Consider the following 21,657-nt stretch of genomic DNA (forward strand, 5'->3'; position numbering starts at 1 on the left):
CTATGTTCATCATTGGTATTGCCCTTACATCTACAAAGTTTTGAGAGAATGGCAACATCAATTACTTTGCAACTGTCTCCACTGGTAGCAGTTACAATTCCATTTAGAGATTTATGACCTCTACATTGTCGTGATCCATCTAAAGCAACAGTTAAATCTCTACAATTCCCATTATCTGTCACAGCTACTTCAACTGCTTTCTTCATTGTTGCTTGAGCAATATCTTCAGCAGAAGATCACAAGTCATTATAAAATCCAAACTTGGTTGATGGTTTTGGCAAGTTCATAATTCCACGACATTGTCCCTGCAGCAGTGCCCTTGCCAATGCAACGTAAGCTATACACTAGCCTAACATTTACATCATACACCTTCTTTCCACTGTTACCACTACGAGGAATACTGTTAGAATTAGAAAATGAAACTTCTGCAGCACATTTGTTACATTTCAATAACATTTTACATACCAAATCAATGTGTGGAGTTATTTTCAATTCCAATCCTCTTTCTTTGCAAACTGGGAATAATACGTTATGTTTCAAAATGTTAGAGAGCAAGGAAATGTTCATCATTTCATTCACATCATTACTGTCACTTTCATAGTTTTAAAATTTTTCTTCGCTGTCACAAAGGTTATTGCTGGAAGAAGTTCTATCATGTTCATTTGGAGTAGTTGGTAAAGCAGTCTAAACAGCATCTCCCTTTGAAACATCAAAAGATGTCTTCTCCCACTCATTGTGCCTTTTCTTAAACACTAGATTGCTGAAACAAGGCATATTGATATCCACAAACCAAATACGTAAAACAAGTAAAAGCAAAATTCGTCAAATACGCAAAATTTAACAGCTAAACAACGCAAAGCAAAATCCACAAGCAAACACACACGGTGTAACATTTATGTTTACTGATATGAACAGTCACTTGTCACAGAGATAAAGCCATACAACGTTGGAAAACAAAACCCTGTTTAATTCTACAAAGATACCCTGCTTTCAGCCAACGAGCGGGGTCATCAGAGGTGACACACCAAGTCTCTACAACCGTTTGCGCAGCGTGTCAACTTTGCAGGGATAAAAAACACACTTAGAATTCACTTGGAAGGGTGAAACTTGATTTATTTTATTCAGAAAACTCCAAATAATTTTATAATGAAAAAATAAAAACATTAATTTTGTCATTTTCATCATTCCGGCTCCCCTTAAGATTTTCAATTGTCAGACATTTTTCAGGTTCAGCAGGGATCTTTCAGGCATGTCAGGGATATTGAGGGGGGAATTGTTGTGACCTGAATGTTACTCTGGTCCAACTCTTCTTGTGTGCCCCAAGAAGTTAATTTAACTATCAAAAGTTCTGTGATTTGTTAAAATTGCTTTTAGAGAGCAGCACATTAGGGGATGTAGAGAATGTAGTGTCCCTGTGAGGCTGCCCCATGTTCACAGGTTTCTTGCATTAATACCAGAACTCTACGATCAGTAGGCAAGGTTAATAGACAAATACAGTGTGAAACTTGTTAGTAAGATGTAAATAGATGATTATGGGATGGAATTACTGCTTGAGAAAATGTTTAAATAGATGTTGTTGGTGTGTAAGGGACCCAGTGACAGGCAATACATGCAAACAGAGCAGTTCAGTTAAGATTACTCTGAACATACACATCTGGTACCAGAACAATCTGGAGGTAAGAAGTGTTAATTTTACTAATACAGTATTCGGGAGGAGGATGGTTCAATCCTGCGTCCGGCCATCCTGATTTAGGTTTTCCGTGATTTCTCTAAATTGCTTCAGGTAAATGCTGAGATGGTTCCTTTGAAAGGGCACGGCCGACTTTCCTTCCCATCCTTCCCTAATCCGATGAGATCGATGACCTCGCTGTTTGATCTCCACCCCTAAACAACCCAAGTAATACAGTAATTGGTTTTAAATTAAATGTAGTTGTAATTCAGCTAAAATTAAAAATTAAAGAAAAATAACACCAGAGCTACATGACAAAATTGTAATATCCCTTCCTCTTTCTATAATAGTTAATTAAAAGGGCTTGTTAAAGCCGTTAGTTGGAAACTTCAGACATGACCACAAAAAACAGAAGGTTAGGAGTAATAGCCATACTAGAAAGCAGTTTTCTTACAGAAAATGAATATTCACTTTCAGGAACTAAAATCAGATGTGGACCTCAAGCCTTAATTTAAGTTCAACAAATTCTGAGGAGTACAACCACTTGTCACTATATGGAAATTTGAACATGCATTGTCTGAGTCTCAAACTACAGCATGAGTCCAGACGAAGTATACAATGAAATGATAGGAAAAAACCAGGACCTCCAAAGGCCACCACCTCAACCTTATGAATCAAAGTTGCCTCTTACAGTTAATTAAGGGAGAGTCATTATCTGTCTCTTGAATCATCATCTGTCTCTTGAAACCAAAGGAATTTTCTACATGTAATTGAGCATATGATGTACTAATCCACATCCAGTGTGGATTCAGGACGATTCATTAGAACCTGAACGTATTGTAGGTGGCAGTACAAATGGCACTGTATGCAGGCAGAAGTTCATAACGGTATCTTTTTAATATTATGAAAGTTTGTGGCAGTATATCAACTTGCAAATGATATTGAATATCATGATTGCCTTGTAATTATATTGCAAAATTTCTTGGATGGTCACTACTTCCAGTATTGAGTTGGTAATGTATTTCGGACCAGTGGTCACCTGAAAACATTGTTTCTCAGAGGAATGTGGTAAGCATCACACTTTTTATTATATGTATAATAATAACATGCTATCAGCTGTAAGAAGTCTTAGACATTCTTGTTTATTTGTGGACGGTATCTCAGATTTTCTAACTTGGATACTGTTTTTTGACCATTGCTTGTCAAATAAAAATGACACAGATGAAATAAGAATTTTGCAGAAGACACAGGTTAATTTTAACTATGCATGTGATGTTTTTAAACTAATTTGGAACTGAAACTTAGTGATATCATTCTCAGTTGTAAAGAATCAGGAAGAGAACTAAGTCTCAAATTTCTTGAAAAACTTAGCTGATCACTGCACCTAAAAGATCTTAAATCAAGGGCTTTAAATTTTACAAACACATGGAATTTTTCCAGACATTGAAGTATGCCAATGTCAGACATCTTTATAAGAAAGATGACAAGACTTAAGTAGTTATTGTCCAATTTTCTTACAGATGCTGTTCCTTTTCCCCAAAGTATTCAAAGAACTAAAGCACTCAAGAATAGTCTCATATTTAAGTAGAGTCAATTTATTTTGCACGCTACAGTTTGACTTCCAAAAGGATTGCTTGGCCGAAAATTCTATTTATACATTCATTCAACAAATATTTCAAGCCTTAAGTAAATAAATATTCCCAGATGTAAATTTTCTCCCCCTTTTCTAAGAAGTTTGATGCTGTAGATAAAGTAATTCTCTTAGAGAAACTTAAGTTTTGTGGACTTGATAGCTTTAAAAACGACTCGTTTGAGTCATACTTAACAAACAGGATGCAAAAATTTGTACTGTTTAATCCAAACAATGTTGGCAGGAGAAAGAAAAAAATAATAATAATTTGGGGGGGGGGGGGGGGGGGGGGAAGATGTATCAGATTTTAGTTTTGGATTGACTATTATTCCCTATATATGTGAATGACCAATGAATAGGTAACATTCTACATGTCAGAGCAGGGAATGTCCAGAAGTCTGGACATTGTAAGGAATCTAGAAAATCTAAAAAGGGAAATGAGAAGATAAGTATTCCTGGTCATATGCATGTGGGGTAATATCAACAGCAGCAGACTGGTATAATAGGAGTAGGATTTGTTATGACTAGGAAAGTAGGGCAGAAGCTGTGTACAATTCAGTGACAGTGTTGTCCCCATCAGAATTAACAGCAAACTAGCACCAACAACAATAGTTAAAGTATAAAAGCTGACATCACATGATCTTCAGATCATGAAGAGACAGAGAAAGTGTATGAGGATATGGAATGGATAATTCAGTATGTAAAAGGAGATGAAAATATAATATTTGTGGGGGATTAGAATGTGGTAGTAGCAGAAGGAATAGAAGACAGAGTTACAGGAGAATGTAGGCTTGACAGTAGGAACGAGAGAGGGGAAGACAAATTGAGTGCTGCAATAAATTTCAGTTAGTAGTGGCGGGGTACCATTAAAAAGTCACAATAGCTGGAGATATACTTGGAAAAGGCACAGAGATATGGAATGATTCCAACTGGATTATATCAGATATTAGATTACAAGGCATTGGCAGGAGCAGATACAGAGACTGAAGTATAAAAGGATCATCTGGAAGAACCAATATGGAAAGAAATGGGGTACTGAAATACTGAGAGGAATGTTAAGAGTCTTTCGAAGTTCTCTAAGTCTGTAGGTATTGTGATGCTGAATACTACACTTATCAGTCCAGTTGAGGGGATTGGGCATTTCTAAAAAGGGTAGTCCTAGTAGTTTTACAGACAAACTTTGGTACAAAGAAGGAAGAAACCTTCAGCAATAGAACGAATACTTCAATTGATCAATGAAAGGAGCTATTACAAAGATGTGAAGGGAAAGTCACTTTGGAATGAAATAAACAGAAGTGCAGATAAGCAAAAGGGAAATGGCTATAGGAAAACAATGAAGAATTTGATAATACTGATGATATAAAGTATGTGTAAGAACCAAGAGAGGAAAATAGGAATGAAAGACCAGTATTGAAGTGCTCAGAATAGAAGGACGGAGATGTACTCTTTCACCTTTACTGTTCAGTCTCTATGTCATAAAAGCAATGATTGAAATAAAAGTAAGTTTCAGGAGTGGGATTAAAATTCAGAGTGAGACAATATTAACAATTCACTGATGACAGTGCTATCTTCATTGAAAGTGAGGAAGAATTGCAGAACATGTTGAATGGCATTAACAGTATAATGAGCATACACTATGGATTGAGAGTAAACCAAAGAAAGTAATTAGGAGAAGCAGCAGTGAGATTAGTGATAAACACAATATCAGAATTGGGGGAACGTGCAGTAGATGAAGTGCAGGAATTCTGCTATCTTGGAAATAAATAACACTTGACTGTTGAAGCAAGAAGTACATAAAAAGTAGATTAGCACAAGTAAGGAGGGCATTCCTCCTGGAAGAAGTCCCCTAGAGTCAAACATCGGCCTTTATGTGAGTAGGAAATTTCTGAGAATGTATGTTTTGAGCACAGCCTTGTATAGTGAATCATAGAATGTGGGAAAAGTGCAAAAGAAGAGCCTCTAAGTGCTTGAGATGTGGTGCTGTAGAGAATTGTCAAAAATTAGGTGGACAAATAAGATACTAAATGAGGTGGTTCTCTGCAGAATCGGTGAAGAGATGAAAAACACTGACAAGAATATGGGACATATGTTACAACATCAAGAAGTAAATTCCATGGCACTTGAGGAAGCTGTAGAAGGTAAAAATGGCAGGGGAAAGCAGAAATTGAATATGTCCAACAAATAATTTAGGACATAGAACGCAAGTGATACTCTGAGATTAAGATCAAGCATAGTTGATATTTTTTGCAGACAATACGAGTGTTACAATTAATCTTGGTAGAGAGAAAGTGACAGATGACATTTAAGTGGTTTTCTGAAGATGTCTATTCAGTTCTGTACAACAAATAGTCATACAAACAAATGATGTAGCTTATGAACAGTTGAGAGGGTAGAATGTTCCAGATTTTGAGTCTACATATTGATAAAAACATGAGATGAGAGAAACAAATTACTGAGCTGCTCTAACAATTAAATTACTCTTCTGCTTGTGCTCCTCACACAATTACTAGTCTTGGAAATGAACCAATCAAACCCCCAACATCATTACATATTTCCACTCCATAATGTCTTACTGAGTAATTTTCTTGGATAACTCATTGCTTAGAAAGAACGTATTATTGCACAAAATTGAGCTGTAAGTATAATACATCTTGTTCGCCCTCTGTCACCTCATAGGTGCCTCTAGTTCAGTAGAAGAGATGTGGTTCACAGTAGCGAAGATAACAGGTGCTCATAGCTCATAAGATATGCATGTTAGAGCCTGTATTTACTGGACATTTTTTTCTTGTTGTGGCCCATAGTACCGCCTGCAAAATGTGGAAAGCAAAGAGCTTGCAGTAGAAGATATTTGTTTTCAGTGTCAGAGATGAATACAAGCTCATAGCTCTTAAGGTATGAATTTTAAAGCCCATTTTTAGTAGACTTTTTTTATTTGAATTACTGTTCCTGCAATATCCCTGAATATTGACCATTCCTCTTGGGACTCCGTATATTCACTAATGAAATTTGTAACAAATAAGTCCATCACCATTTGAGAAAAATAACAATTCCATGCCTACAACACCAGAGGAAAAAAAAAAAAGACCTTTATTACTCATTATTAAAGCTGTCAGTGGCTCAGAAAGGAGTTTAATGCACATCAACAAAAGTTTTTGATAATTTGCCTAACAACAAAGTTGCTAAAAATATCATATGTTAATTAATGTAAAATTTAGGCCAGTGTTTGCAAAATGAAACTTGTAAATGTCCAAACTGTAACCATCTAGTGAAACAAATTGTGTATATGTATTCTGCAAACTGATTTGTTCCACATCCTACATTAAAAGAAATTCAAATGATCTATGGAACTTGAAAGTAACTAAACGTTCTAAAATGCCTCAGCAGCAGGTCTTCGGGTGCAGACAAGTTATTCCTCTTACCTGTTTAGAAAGGTTCTGTTTGATTTTCACTTAATTGGCTGTAATATCCATGACTCAGCCAGACTTTCATATTTAAGAAAAGACAGTGTTGTTAGGATAGCAACAAATGCTGTGACAACATTTGCTTTAAAGCAAGATATGGCATTGCTTTCCATGCAAAGGAGGAGGAAAGATGATTAGGGTTTTCTGTTGATGTGATGGAGTACAACCTCGAAATGTTTCGTAGTTGGGGAAAAGAATAGGTTTGCCCTTTCAAAATAGCCATCCAAATGTTTTCCAAGGGCAATTTAGGGAAACTATAGAAAATCTAAATGTCATGGCTGTAGTTTTAACCATCATCCTCCCATTGTAAGTCCAATTTTGTTTTCCATCCAGCAAAATTTATTTATGTTGTGAAATGCAGGGACAGGTCATTCTTCCAGTCCCTAGTTTTTAACCTTGTTGCTTGGAAGAGCATCCGAATGTGTGTTCCAAAGTCACAGAGCAGTCACACACTAGCATCTGGGCGAAGGACCTCGACAAATGATTTAGTGTAACAGGTGTCGAGTTTCCTAAACCAGGATTGTAATAAATGTCCAACATAGCTATTAGTGAGGCTCAAGTTGTTCAAGAATTTGTGACGGTAAAAGAAGTATTGCATTCCAGATTATGTTTTTAGAAAAGTATTTGCATGGACATAGAATTTTAGGGTCATTCAAGTATAGCTACAAGCTATAATATAGAGATAGATAGCCATTTTTCCTGGCTGTGTGTTTAAGGTCTGCCTGCAGAATCAATTTATAGTCGAAGATTCAGATACACTCTTTAAGTTAGTAGCATGAACAAGAAGTGATAGATAGCAACTTTCTCATTTACTCAGATTCTGACACTGCCCTTCAGAGTATTTTGTTAGTGTCAAGAACTTCCAGGATAACACTCTGTTGCTACACTATCGAGAAAGCAAGGTATTTTATGGATTGCTACCAACCAATTGTTAGAATACTTGGGGATAAGCAAGAAGAATATGTGGCCGCATAGGCCTTTGAACGGGCTGATGTGATACTGTGTGTCATTACATTACATACTCCACCTTAAAGACTTGAATATGTGTCAGCATGTGATAGTTGCAAACATGTCTAGGGTTTGAGAATTTTATCACTGGTGAGAATTTTTTTTAAAATTTTGAGATCTCTGTTTATTAAACATTGCATTTTTAAATTTTGTCTTATATCTGTGCCTCTCTCAGCCAATACTAGAGTAAGTGCTGACATCAATGGGGAGGCATGTCTGTCAGTTCTGCCACAATTTCTCACATATTTTGTCATTTGGTAACATTACATGGGCAATGTGTGTGTGTGTGTGTGTGTGTGTGTGTGTGTGTGTGTTTGTGTGTGTGTGTGTGTGTCTGAAGTAACTTGCTATATGTTTTGGATCAGTTTTTCTCTATTCATTTTTTTTACCATTTAGCAGTGGGCAAAAGAAATTGTGTAACACCTGTAACAATGAGCACGTTAATTGCGCAGTATGTGCTGGAGAATTTTCTGTTGCACGTGAAGGAAAGGGTGACACTAAAGACCACGTGAAAACAGCTAAACATAGAAGTCCTATTAATGTTGCTGCTTCACCAAACGCAGATATTTTAAACTCGAAGTTGGGAATGACAGTTATCTTGAAGTATGCTGCTAAAGAGATTACATTTTCATACCATACTGCTGCAGACTGACTCAGTTTCAAGACATCGTACTGCACATCTCAAATAGTTAAAAAGTTTTAGTATCCAAAATTTTATCTGCTAGAACCAAAACAAAGACAATTATTGTTATGTCTAGTCAGAAGTACAACTGAAGAAAGTTTAATGTTTCAGTAAACTGTTTTAAGACTTTTAAGTAAGGTACGCCCGGCCATAATTAAGTCACTGTACCTGCTTTTTACCAAGTGAATCAAGAATTTTGAGGTCTTTGTAATGAAAATGAATGTGAAAGAATAATGTACAAGTCAAAGAAGGTAGAAGGAAAATGGAAATTCCGTTTAACTGCAAGATAATCAAACAACTTGTATGTGAAGTGCCGGAAACTCCATGAGGCACTTCATAGACAACTGTGTTGTCTGTAGGGAGGTTGTGATGCCAGGACACTGTAATGAAATTTCAGGAACACCTGCTGAGGATAAGACAATTGGAGTGTTGGCCATAAGCTGCTAATCACTCTCAAAAACAAATCTCTGATTTCATCCACAGTGAGAAATAATATGCTTTGGTTGTGGCTGACTTTGCATTTATGTGGCAAATTGACAAAGACGGTTGTGTGGTACTGTTTCTTCAATGACAAAATGAATGAATCATTGCTAATACAATATAAGAAGTACCTCCAGGTAAAGCATAATAAAAGGCTATGGTGGACATCATTTGTTACTCATGTCAAAATTGTTTCCATTAACAAAGCTAAGTATAATTCTAGAAAGGTAAAAAGAAATGTAGAAACAGTGCTCCACAAAGTTCCAAGTCTCGTTCTTAAAAAAAAAAACTTTAAATGTGTAACGTGTTGGATGCACCCTGAAAAATCGAAACTCATTGAAACTATGAATTCACTGCAAGAAATTGTGCGCAAATCAATGGAGAAAAACAATGTGCTAGCTGATAGGCTCAGAAACACTAAAAGCGAACGTAATAAACTAAAGACCGCCAAGCAGGCCAGAGACATATGTAACATAGATGAAGTGTCTGTAGTGGCTGAAGATAACTTTTCTAATAGCAGTACTCTCAACACGTGCTGCTTCCTACACAAATCATAGTATATATACTATGTCATCTATAGTAAAAAAATTCTCGTGTTCATCAAAGAACTTTATCAACAAGTGATCGAATTATATGCCAGGAGAAAAAGGACACAAAAATCGTGCAGACTGTGTGTCTGCGCCAACTGAAGTCATCACTCAGAAATAAAAGCAACATGATTCCAATACTCAAGTAGACAGAAAATGTAACTAGCACAACAGGTGCTGCTGGAAGGAACAATTTATTTTTACGGGGTAATAGAGGTGGTGCCCATGGAATAAAAAGATGCTAACAGTGGGTTGAGTGCCTTAGGTTATATCATACCAGGTGCTTACACTGACCAGGTACTGTCGAACAGTAACCAATATTTCCCAAAAGATGGTGAAAGATAACTACATTGCAATCTGTGGCGGTACAAATAACATTGCATACAATGAAGGTTTGCATGCTGCTAATGTCTTTAGAACAATTGTAAACTGCCTGAAGCATTCTAACAATATTGTATTTGATATTCCACAGAGGCATGATTTAATTCAATCCCCTTGTGTGTAAAAAAAAAAAGGCAGTAATAGCTTCAAATAGACATTATAAAGAAATATGCATGCAACAGTTTTGCAAATATTCGTTGGATTGAAGTTTACAAATTTGGTAGAGAACTTTACACCACTAATGGCCATCACCTCGACTGGCATGGGAAAAATCATGTAGCCACAATAACTTGTGATATGCTTGCAAATGCAAGGAACAGTGTGAACTCAGGACAATAATACCTGACGAAAGAGTGCAGCACAATGCAAGACAATTAATGTTGCATCGAGAGCAATTGACGTGCAGAATTATTCCTTAGAATGACATTTGAAAGTGTGTGCCATAGAATTGTCTTTTAAATAATTATCATACATCAGTAGTAACAATGTACAGAGCATCTTCTGGGAATGTATTTGAAATTAATTCATATATTAGTAGTAACAATATACAGAACATCTTCAGGGAACTTAAATCTCACTCTGAAGTAGTTAGATGTTTGAATAGTGTACACATTGAAACACAGAAAAGGTGAGATAGTACTTGGAGGCTTGAATGTAAACTTTGTAACAAATTCCAGAGACAGATCAGACCCAGAAAATTTGAGGTCCACATATAATCCTGCTTCTGCAGTAGGTTTTCTTACTACAGTAACTTCAAGTACAGGCACACTAATTGATAATATGTTTAGAGACCAGACTAAAATATGTGATACAACAACCATGCATGTCCTGAATGGTCTCTCGGACCATGATGGATAAAGACTCACTATTAACAGTGCAAATATCTGTGAGAATGAAGGTGGCCCCACTGGAAAATAGCTAGCAAAATTAATGAAGAAACTATCCAGACTTTTAAATCCCATCTCCAAGATGTAGAATTAAGATCTGTGTAAAATTTAGATAGTACTAATTCCAAGTACAATCTTTTCAGTAATGAAATGGCACTGATATTTGCAGGTACCTTCCCAAAAATGATACATAAGACCCAAACCAAGAAACTCATCAGAAAGTCCTGATAACCACTACTATTAAAATTCCAAGCAAAAGGAAATGAGCTGTGCATTGCCTCAGACACTTCAGACAACCCCAACTAGTTAAATCACTATAAAAAATATTGTTAAATAGTAAGTAAAGTTATTCATAAGTCAAAAATTTTATATCTATGCTCCAAAATTAATAAATTTAGTAACAAAATCAAAAGTGTACGCAAAGTGATCAGGAGTGATACTTGGACAAATTGCTGTACAAGTACAGAATCAAGAGACTGTATCAAAACTTTTTAGTGATTGCTTTTTAACTGTTGGTAGGAAAACTGAACGCAATGGCTCCCCAGAAAAATACTATAAAATACCGAAAGATCATTTCCCAAATTCGTTAAAGCAGATAGGTGTATCCCCTGTAACAGTACTGTAAGTAAGAAAAACCAAAATTTCTTTAAAAAGTAAAAATTCAACTGGTATCGACAATATTTCCAGCAAACTTCCAAAAGCCTGCTGTAATCAGTTCAGTAAAGTCCTAGCTCATATATTTAATGCCTCTCTCAAACAGTTCTCTTCCCTGACAGGATGAAGAATGCTTTTGTAAAACCCATTTCCAAAAAAAATGTGCTGCCTTAGCTGTTACGAACTATTGTCGTATCTCTCTTTTGACTCCATTTTCTATAGTCCTCAAAAATTTATAATATGCCAGTCCGTCAGAATGCCAATGACTTTGCTGCAGTGGTAACACCGGTTCCTGTCAGATCACTAAAGTTAAGTGTTGTCAGGCTGGGCTAGCACTTGGATGGGTGACCATCTGGTCTGCCGAGCACTGGTGGCAAGCTGGGTGCACTCAGCCCTTGTGAGGCAAACTAAGGAGAGAAGTAGCAGCTCTGCCCTCGTAAACTGACATACGACGGGGAGAGCAGTGTGCTGACCACATGCCCCTGCATCCACTGATACCTGTGGACTTAACAGTGAAACGGCGGCCAGTCAGTACTGCTGGGCCTTCCAAGGCCTGTTCAGACGGAGTTAAGTTAGTTTGGTTTTTAGTCTGTCTGAATGAGAAATTGCCTTTCTAGGTGATTGGGAAATTTGTACACTTGGTTATTAACTTAGGAAAACATTCTTAGTCTTCACAGTATATGCTACCATGGTGTGTTCTATTTATCTTCTCCCTTCACCTCAACCACACTAATGCTTCTTCTGTACATTTTTACTTCATCAATTGAACAGGGAACCTATGTTCTTTCTTTTCAGTTGCTTCACAGGGACTCTTTAAAAGTGGATGTGAGTGGTTAGTGATTATTTTAAACTGTTTAATCTCATTTTCTTCATATTCAGCACTGTTACAGGAAATGTTGTGACAGACCCTTTCAGAAAAAATTAGCTAGTTTAGGTGATATTTCCAGAGTCAAAAGCTAACAGTCCCTCTCCTACACTGCTAGTTCACAAAGTATAAAATACTGGGTGTTTATAATTAAACTTTCCCTATTTAACACATCATAACATGGAACTAATTATAGTATGACTCCCAAACTTAGTAGCATTAATGTACAGAGTACGGAATGCATGATTTCCATGTGTCACAATGCCACTGTCCAGTTCCAACTATGGCCACCAGATGCCGTGATCAGTAATCATGTTTCATAGTGTCACACACCTGACCAATCGCAATGCACTTGTTGGTGTGTCAACATGAAGTTTGACAAAAGGAGCAGGACATTATTGATGAAGCACTATTATCAAAACAGTAGTAATGCTGCAGCTGCTCTTCAAGAATATCACCAGTTGAAAGGATAACAGAAGGGTCCTCTTTCTCCAACTGGTACGTGGAGTATTATGAAATAGTTCGAATCAATTAGAGAATTGGGCGTCTCTCCAGGAAGAGGCCGACGACTGGTTGCACCAAAGGTGGTTGTTGAAATTGCTGTTGCTACGGCAGATAGCACTGCGTGCAATTCCTGATTGTGAGGCATGTGCTGTGTCACAACAATTGAACATCCCATGGTCCACTGTACCGAAGGTGCTTCAAACTGGTCTCAAATGGTATCCATACAAGATCCATATTGTACAGCAGCTTGCACCACATTGTAATGTAACATGGCAGTGTTTTTGTTGGTGAAGTTTGGGATGTGTATCATTGTTTAACACAAGAAAAACAATATACCATGTCATATTATGGATATTCTCCACCGAATAAATAATACGTATCTTGTGTAATACGCAATCTGGTGCTGCTTCTTAATGCTGTGTAGGTTCATCTTGATGTTACTGCATCACTACATGGGAATCGTGCAATGGTAGAAATAAGTTCCAGTATTTCTCGTTCAAAAAGACTTTTATTTTGCACGCTAGATGTTCAGCTGCTAACTACATGCGTAAAAATGACTTAAGACTGCCTCTTGACTGATGTAAGACTGACCTGTGGCGGTGTACAGATTGCCTCCATTTATATGGTTTTAAACAATCACTGTCATTGTTACATATTAAATTTTTTGATTTATACAATTAAAATTTTTACATGCGTCTTCCGCAATTACTTAGAAATTTACTCGAAATAAAAGTAAATAAGACAGGAAAGAATCTGTTTCTATTAAGACTGTAAATTACATCTGTTATTATTGCAACAATATATTTTATTAATTTGCAATTATTATTTTACTTGCTTAAAAGATAATCATCCTATCATTTTCAGGTGAACAGAGGGTTTAGTTTTATTAAATGAAAGGCCTAGATTCAATTGATTAAATTTTGTTTGAGTAAAACTTTACATTCCTATGTAGTCATAATTGCAGTTCTGTTAACTAAAACCAATTAAGACATTAGTATGCTTAATTCTGACTGAAAAATCATCGTGTCATATTTCTATTAGGGATACAATTAGCTTTTTGGTTTAACGAAACATAAAAATTGTTGTCTCTTGATGACTAGACATATCAGAACTTTAATCGTTAATTACTCCATAGTTACAATAGCAATTTTATTCCTACCATGTGCATGTAGTTTTCCTTCATTCTACATACTGGCGAGGCCCAACGTAAACAGAGTCAAAACAGTAGCTTAAATTAGTGCAGATTACTAATTTTCTGCACAAAAACTCTTTGGTGTATTCAAATCCAGATAACCAGAAAAGACAAAGTCAAAGCAGCAGTTTAAATTGGTGTAAATTACTGATATTACTCTAATGCCCTCTTCAGGGGAGAGTAGAGATGAGACTGGAAGAGGATACAGGATCCCAAAAGGGATTGTGGTATTACAAGAGTATTACAACAATATGTTGACTTTGCTCTCTACTTTCTCGCAAGGATTGAAGTTGACGAGGGCTGGCCTTGGACCATCCTATGGACAGACAAAGCTCATTTTTCTCTGACAGGTGAAGTAAACACACAGAATTGCCGAGTGCAGGGCTCTTCACCTCAAGTCACTGTGCATGAAGTTCCTCTGTATGGTGAACGTATCACTGTACGGCATGGCTTCACAGCTATTTTCATCATTGGCCCATTCTTTTTTGAACAGGTTGGCACTCAAGGACCAAAGACATACAGTGTGACTGGCCAGTGTTACTGCAGTGTGCTTTGCCAGCATGTCAGACCCACCCTGCAGGAGTGAGAGGCATTAACTCAACATTTTTCATGCAAGATGGGGCTCCACCGCACATTGCCGTGAAGTTCACTTGCTTCTCCGAAACTCCTTTGGAAATCATCAAATTATCAGCCAATCCTTTCCAAATGCTTTGCCAGCACAGTCACCTGATCTCACTCCCTGTGATTTCTGGTTGTGGGGCTACCTGAAGGGCAGGGTTTACCAGGGGAAAATATGCACATGTGCTGATCTGAAGTGCAGCATATCTAGAATGGTAGCCAGCATACCTATGAACATGTTTCGTTCTGCTGTGCAGAATGCAATCCTGGGCTTCCAGACTCTTCTAGACACCGTATTGAGCCTCTTTTGTGGCAGTAATGATGTTGGTATCCATTGATATGATGTACCATAGCGGGACATTAAAAGTGTTTCAATTCAATTGATTGTGCATTATTTCTCTTCCCCATGTCCTTGACATTAATGTTACAAAGTTTGGCCCTCATACGGTAATTAGTTTCCATGTTATATGATGTGTGAAATAGGGAAAGTTTATAAATATAACCACCGATATTATATGCTGATCTTCATTTAAAATACTTCGAATTACTGCTGATTCTATGATGGCTACAAGTCTTCACCATCATACTTAAGTTTCAGTTAATATCTTGGTGTCATTTTTATTTATGTCAAAAGCTTTTGCTGTATGAAAATCTGGATGGATAAATTTCAGTGCTCAGTGTGTGTGTGTGTGTGTGTGTGTGTGTGTGTGTGTGTGTGTGTGTGTGTGTGTGTGTGTGTGTGTTTACTGTGTCTGGCATTGTCTGTGGCTTTTGGCAGCCAGCATTATCAACTTCTCCTGCACCTCTGCTTTATTTAAGAAAAATGCCCCTAATGAGCTAAATACTACTAGTGGAAGCACATAGGAAGGAACAACTTGTTCGTTCCACCATTATGTATAAAATTTATAAGTGGGCAGCATATTTCAGATATAAAGACAGAAGAACTTGGAATCATTTTACTATTTTACTCTCCCCCCCCCCCCCCCCCCCTATACTTTGTTTTTCCTCCACTTCTCCATAATATTCACTTCATCACAAAATTATATTCCTCATGAAAGACAGCAGTCTATATGATTTCCCCTTAATTGTACAAATAATACTGCGCAAGTATTGAGATTGATTCTTATACTGAAGCAGTAACTGTTTTCCATATATGTTTATGGTTGTGAAGCACTAAAGTTAGTGCAGTTTCGGTTGTTACTAAATTATTTAATTTTATTTGTTCTTTAAATTGCCTTATCATACCCTGCTCTACATTTTGAGATGAGGTTTCAGTAGACATACATTTTTGTTACCTACTTTTCCATTTTTTAATTTACTATTTGCTTCAATCCAACGTAATTTTGGAGCACAATGTTGAACCCAATTTTGATAGAAGTGGAGGACTGGGTATTAATTGAATGAAACCTCATTACCTCTTTAAACAGTTCAAAATAAGAAAAGGATCAAGCTCTCCACGATGGTTGGCACCCATTGGATGGTGGGAAGAAGAAAGGCGCTCTCTATGTCCTGCTGGCAAAATTCTAAATCGTCAAATCTTGGGGAGGCATTCTGCAGTACCGGCTGGTGAGACTTTACCCTGGCCGAAACGGCGACACACTGCAGCAGACCGCCAGAAACTACAACTTCAGTTACTACTTTTGTCCTGCAAGTGACTTAGCATAGACTAAATATTTGGCACCAGCAATGAAGACAACAACAACAACAACAACAACAACAAAACATAAAATTCTTTTAACTAAAACATAAATGCTTAATGTTCAGTAAACAGATAAATGCTCCTTAAGGCCTTTCGTGTGTGATGCCAATGCCATGAACCCAGCAACTTAACACTGTTTGGGTTTGTGTATCACAGATCTCAAGGGAGGCAGGCAACTTAAATACAAAGGCTTCATTTTATCAAACAAATAACTTAAATGGCAGAAAAAGTAGAACTAAAGCTTTAGCAGCAAAACTTCTAGAACTTACTATGCTTGCTTAAGACTGACCAAGCCCATAATTACCTTGCTAAAATAAAAATAAGTTACTGCCACACAGGCTTCCCAGTGTGCCCACAGAACCATAAAATTAGCTGCTGATGTCGATAAACTTTGTGAACTGGATGTGGCTGCACAAGTAAGGGTAAACATCATCCTAGGACACTTTGCAGAACAAGGCAAGTAAGACAGTGCGACCAATACCAGTGACAAATAAGATAGCTGATGTCACAATGTCATGCACTGTTAGGAACAGTCTGATCATGTGATAGCACACCACAGGGACCTATCAGTGTTCCACACTCAAGTTTCACTGTTTTGGAATCGATACCAAGGCGGCAACCCACCAGTTCTTTGCTTTTTGATTAATTTGACAACAGCAACAAGACAGAGAAAACTGACGTGTACCACACTCTTGAGTGGTGACCCTTAACTCAGTACTGGTTGTTTCCATCATTTTATGATAAGTACACAGAACAACACTCCTTTGCAAATAATAATCTTAAACAACCAACATTCCTGTCATAGCCACTACTTACAGTAACCCACAATGATAGCACCACACAAATTCTTGACGTCGGCATGCTATATTGGCGTTTCCTTCTTACTACTTCAAGTAAATGTTTTCGAGACATCTTTCGCCACTGTAAGGCACCGTTAACCAAATGCAGACAATGGTGAAGCTGCATATAACGAAGAATGACCAACCATTGATTAACCACCACCGCTGGCTACAAATTACGCAGACCAGTTTTTTGACTGCGGCCAATGCAATAACCAAAAACAACAAACAATGATGTTAGGACTGAACATATAACAACCTGCTGAGTGATGGCAGATCGCAGAGCTCATCACCAGACTACAGCCAAGATATTGAAACCCACAACCTTGACCAACACCAACTCTGCCTTGTTGCAATAGTTCCACTATCTAACGATTTTCTCATAAACATGATCGGGAACTAAGAGCTGGCCCAAGCGTGTACCACACCTCGTGGACACCACTAGTACTGCCACACTGCAACACGTGCACATACAATTTCAAACACTCCGTGTGGAATACAGGAGAACTGTACAAGGTGGTGCAGTGGTTCAAATTCCAAATGCCGGGGGAGGAGACCAACCAGCAAAAATTTTATGATGGCTACAACTTTATTTCATATGGCTTCCCTTGTTGCCATACTTCTGTTTCTGTGTACAATCAAGCTGTTTAGACATGGATATTTCCTTATGATTGTAGTCAGCACCTAGCATTTCTATTGTAAAACAGTTGCTTCTGTCTGTGTATGTAATTTTCTTCTCAGAAAGTATTCACTTTCCTTGTCAGTCTACCAAGAATTATTACAGCTGGGGAAACCATATGTGGCATCATTCACTCATTTTGCCATGAAGAAAAATGTTTTATATGGAAATGTGTTACTGATATTTTCTCCTCTGGCCCTTTGTATAATTCTCGTGTGACTGGAGAAAACATTTAGATTAACAAGCAATTTTCTTAGCTGTGTGGAAAAAATAATTCTTTTGTGCCAATGGCTATATAGGTTTGTTTATTTTCTAACAGTTTCAGTACTGGCTACCATCTTCACAGGAGATACTGCAAGGTACAAGACAAAAATAACTCAAGTACAAGGAGAAGTAAAAACGTAAAGGGACTTTTGAAAAAATGAATATTTATTTTAATGATAGAAAACTGAAACATACATTATTGTTTTACTCAATTTCCCTGCACTTCAACATAGTTTGTTCAAGGTTTCACAAGTGCTTTGATTCCATTGGGAAAAAAAAGATTATTGTACCCAACTGTAACCAGTTTTGCACTTCATCAGTGACATCTTCATCGGTTGCATATCTTCTTCCCCTGAATGGTTCCTTCAGTGGTCCAAAGATATAGAAATTGCTTGGAACAAGGTCTGAACAATATGACGGGCATTCCAGCAATTCAAATCCAAAATCCTTCATTGTTTCGGCTGTCAGTTTGGCAGAGAGCAGCCATGCATTATCTTGCCGTAGTATGAAACATTTTTGCAGTTTTTCACAACATTTGGATCTAATTGCAGGTTTGAGTTTAGTTCGTCCCAGAATAGTGTCAGAATAAACTTACCTGTTGATGCTTGACATTTATAAATGTCTTAACTTCTGGTGATGATAAGTGTTTACAAACCTTGCTTGCAGCCTTACTTTCCGGTTTGTGATGATACAACCACCTTTTGTCTACAGTAATGATTCGGTGCAAAAATCCATCTCCCTCACAGTGTTAACAGAACAAATGCTTATGAGAGACGTCCATCCTTTCCACCTTATGCTGTGCTGACAATTCTTTCTGGGTCCAGCTTGCACACATTTTCCTAAAATTTATCCTGACATTTAATATGGAATACGCTGAACCATGATTGATATGTAAAATACTGGTCATTTCATCCACTGTGATTCATCTTTTCCCATCACCATACCTTCAATGACTTTCAAATTGTCTTTAGTTGTTGATGTTGATGGCCTTCCTGATCTTTCTTCATCACATAGAGAAGTTCTTCCCTGTTTGAAGTGCTCTATCCATTCATAGACCTTGCTTTGGAATAAGCAGGTGTCACCATACTGCGCTTGCATTTGACAAGCCCTCATTTTCTCTTTGATCGACAATGGAGCTGCCATGTTTCACAGGATGCTACAATACGATGACTAATGTGGGAATAAGAGTGACACATGAAATAGAATTATTGCAGATGACCACACTTCAGCTGTGGATACTATCAGCGTTACCAAGCCCTGTGGTGAGAAATTGCAAAAGTCCCTTTACTTTTTGACTTCCCTTCATATTTGATTGTATAAAATCTTACGACACTGAAATAGGTAAAAAAAAAGTAAATAAATAAAATAAAACATCATAATACTTACGTTGTATACATCAATTATTCAAATATTCATCTCTGCTAAATATGGCAACATCAAGTATAAAATGTGATTAATTATCACAATAATTGTTTCAAAGAATTTCCGCCATAGTAAATTTACACCACTGAAGTGTGGTAACATACATGCACTTAATCTTAACATCAAATATCTAATACAGTATGAATCAAAGCAGGATCTATACAAGAAAACACTATTCCATCGATATGTAGTACACAGTTCGTAATACAGTTCAAAGATAAAATTACAGTTTTTAAAGAAGTAGGCATACATGTTCATCAAAGAACATCAGGCTATTGTTGTGTGTTGTGGGTATATTCTTTGACCACTGAGGAAGTGAATAAACATACAAGCTAAGCTGGCATCTGTTAGTAATGGTGACATGGATACATTATTCACAAATGTACTCCACTATTACATACAAACTAAATAAACCCTCAAAACAGCTATTTTTCACTCACTAACTAATGGAATCTGCAGTAATCAGATACTCCATATGTATTATGTGCTTCTTGTGTTATATAGCATCAGGCAATAAAAAGCTTTTTAATATTCCATTTGGAAGAAAATTTATTAATGAAAATGTTACTAAATTAAAGTAGCTAGGTTGTGTGGTAGATTCCACTATATACAGATACCTAACTTTCTTAAAAGAAGCATGTATTTGTGTTTTAGTGTGCGGGAGTACATCATGAATGCAACAAATTGTGTGTTCTCTAATTGAAGTAAAACTATTATTGATCATATTCATAAGTAAAATTGAGGTAGCTCATCAACAACCATAACTCAAATTACAAAAATTATTTCAACTTTGAATTTTTCCTTGAAATATTTTTATCCCTCCCTCCCTCCCTTTCTGAACCTCCCTCTTCTCTTTTTCTATTATATCATCCTCATCATCCTCCTCCTCCTCCTCATCATCATCATCATCATCAGCATCATCCTGTGACTTGCTAATTCAAGCAGTTACTGGCTTCGGAATATCTATAACTTACTCATATTGTCCGTACGGTATATATACTTGCCCGCAAACCTAGACCTCAGGAAACCACTACTACTGGTGAGCCTTTATTTCACAAAAATAGATAAAAATAACTGAGTTAGGTACAGTCTAATGCAATGTTAGTGGGGGGAGGGAGGAGTGGAGAAGTGAAAAATACTTGGAAATAAAATTTCGTAAGCTGAAATAATTTGTGTGTTCCACTTATGGTTATGGAGGTCCTACACAGATTTTATTGATGTGTATGATACTCTCTTATACTTTTACTGCTATTACGATCACAGTGTACTCTAGCACACCAGAAGATAATTGTATGACAGTTAGGTATCCTCATATAGTGGAATCTTCCATACGACCTAGTCCCTTCAATTTTATGATATTTGTATTAATAAATGTCCTTCCAAATGAAATATTTAAAAAATATTTTTTTTTGCGCGATTCTGTGTGACATAATAAACACTCAGTACATGTAGAATATTTGATTACTGCAGACTCCGCCAGTTAGTGAGTGAAAAATATCTGCATTGAGCGTTATTTAGTTTGTATGTAATTGTGGTGTACTTTTTTGGGTAATGTATCCTTGTCACCATCACTAAGAGATGAATGTTTATTCACATCATCTGTGGTCAAAGAATAATACAGTTGATATACCCACAACACACAACTATAGCCTGATCTTCTTTGATGAATGTGAATTATCTACTTCTTTCAGTATTGTAATTTTGTCTTTGAACTATATTATGACCTGTGTACTATATATTGATGAAATAGAGCTTTCTTTTATAGATCCCTTTCTGACTAAGCCTGTATTAGTTACTTGATGTTAAGATTAAGTGTTTGCATATTACCACACTTTGATTGTGTAAATCTACTGCAATGGAAACTCAAGGAAACCACTATTGTGATAATTAGTCACATCTTATACTTAGCGTTGCCATGTTTGGCAGAGATGTATTTTTGACCAATTGATTATGATGCTTCAAATTTTTTTGTATCTACTTTCAGGTTGTAAGATTGTAGAAAGTGAAATACTTGGGTTATTTTAGTCTCTTACTTTACAGTTTCTCCTGTGAAGATGGTGGCCAGTACCGAAACCTGCCAAGAAATAAATAGAACTATACAGCTTTTGGCACAAAAAAATGATTTTTTCCACACAT

The 21,657-nt window shown here is 36.8% G+C and overlaps 1 protein-coding gene across 10 annotated transcripts in view; it reads left to right on the forward strand.

Annotated features, from left to right (window-relative positions):
* LOC126268863 (mitochondrial protein C2orf69 homolog) overlaps window positions 1-21,657 on the forward strand; it is a 242,620-nt gene that overhangs the window by 209,403 nt on the left and 11,560 nt on the right. The gene's annotated exons all lie outside the window — the stretch shown is intronic.

This window comes from Schistocerca gregaria, chromosome 1 (assembly GCF_023897955.1).
Source record: "Schistocerca gregaria isolate iqSchGreg1 chromosome 1, iqSchGreg1.2, whole genome shotgun sequence".
In the NCBI taxonomy this organism is placed as follows: Eukaryota; Metazoa; Arthropoda; class Insecta; order Orthoptera; family Acrididae; genus Schistocerca; species Schistocerca gregaria.